This window comes from Cydia strobilella, chromosome 19 (assembly GCF_947568885.1).
Source record: "Cydia strobilella chromosome 19, ilCydStro3.1, whole genome shotgun sequence".
NCBI classification, from domain to species: domain Eukaryota; kingdom Metazoa; phylum Arthropoda; class Insecta; order Lepidoptera; family Tortricidae; genus Cydia; species Cydia strobilella.
The window spans coordinates 5929584-5931405 of record NC_086059.1 but is presented as its reverse complement, the minus strand read 5'-3'; the positions used below and the strand labels follow the sequence as shown (position 1 = coordinate 5931405).

Below are 1822 nucleotides of genomic sequence, written 5' to 3'. Positions count from 1 at the left end.
TTGCGATACTTATTTTTGATATACTTACCACGTCCATAAAGTATTTCTAATCTAACGTAAGCTTAGTGACCGCCCGTGTTCGGCACTATTTTAATAGATACCTTCAGGGTGTCAGTTATTGGAAATAAGCTGAGCACTGAAATATTTATCACAACATCTAAAATTACATATTAAATCACATTTACAATCGGGTCTATCGCAAATTTGCTTTTTACTTTTACAAAAAAAATACAGGTCATGTGTTCTTAGGATAAGAATCCTAAGAAGAAATTTTAGATTATTCCTCCTCAAAATCACGAGCATTGTTGATTCTACTAGAAGAAAAGTGATTGTTGTTTTCTAAAGTAACATAAAATTTTTGGTTGCGTCGCATCACATTCTGTACCTAATTAAGTGAAACAAAAACTTCCGAAAACCGCATCAAAATCTGTTCAGCCAATCGCGAGATAATCGCAGACAAACATACAGGTCAAACTGAGAACCTCCTTTTTTTAAGGCGGTTAAAAAGAGAGACCATTTTACGTTTCTATTTATCTCGGTGACTTAGTGCCAGTTGCACCATCCGCACTTGACAGACTGATCAACGTCACCCGGCGCGCCGCGGCGGTTTACTATGACAAACAGTTTGGTGCAACCATATTTATATGGGTGCAACCGCCCCTTACTAGTTTAATCTGGCAATATTTTGACCATTTTGTTTAAAGGTTTATGTTAGCCTAAGTACCTGTTGTAATAGTCTGAATCTTCCAACTTCAGAATAAAATCGCTATTGAATCACATGGTCAACTGAAATAATTTCAAACTTCCCCGGGCCCCGGTCCGAACTGACATAGGGTCTTGACTATTAAATTGAAGGGCATTGCACATGGTGTGGCACTGCCTACAAGTTATCTGATTTGCCCGAAGGTTGACTGGTAGAGAATGCCCTGTAGCATTAAGTCCGCCTTTTGTACGTTTGTATTTTCTTTTGTGCAATGAAGATTAAATATAACAAACCAGTTCGTTCAAAAATAACATTAAACATTACGCATTTTTAGAAGCAATTTTCATGTGCAGTTATTCAAAAATACAGTGAAGTTTGGTTAATCCGGCACTACCCAGTTATCCGGCACTAAAATTGGGGTACAAATGATCACTATGTTCCAATTTACTATGTGCGCTTACTGAAGTTTTAGATAATAGTAGAATTTTCTTTGAATTTAGTATTTTAGACGGGGTTCGCTTTCCTACTTTTTTCCTTCCACTTCGCTCTATCCTGGACATCGATTTCCGCTAACCAACAGGTGTTTAAATCTTTGGCAATGACATTACGTCACCGCTGCCTTGGTATGCCCCTCCTGTTTGGGCCTGGTAAGGCAAAGCTAAGGTCTCTGTTGTCTACGTATTCAAGCGGCCTTCTTTTGACATACATGCCCAAACCACCTCAGCCGACTTTCTTGGAGCTTATCGGCGATGACTCTCACTCCGAGGCTACCACGGATGTGTTCGTTTCGAACCCTATCAATCCTGGAGACGCCTGACATCCACCTCAGCATCTTCATTTCTGCCACATGGATGGGTTAGACATGTCGCTGGGTCACTATCTCTGTCTATCTCACTGGCCATATTTCGCTGGCATAAGTGAGGACCGGCCTTATGATGGTCTTGTACACGAGGCCTTTCATTTTTATCGGCATTTTACTGTCGGAGGTCACACCAGTTACTCCACTTTAACCAGGCGGCCGCAATCCTGTGTCGAATGTTGGTCTCCAGTGAACCGGAATCGTGCTGATCGTGCACAATGCACCCGAGATATTTGTATTGGTTGCATTTCTGTATTTCC

At 40.9% G+C, this 1822-nt stretch overlaps 1 protein-coding gene across 1 annotated transcript in view; it reads right to left on the bottom strand.

The window, feature by feature from the left end:
- Window positions 1–1822, bottom strand: part of LOC134750274 (protein NipSnap) — a 111889-nt gene that overhangs the window by 97872 nt on the left and 12195 nt on the right. The gene's annotated exons all lie outside the window — the stretch shown is intronic.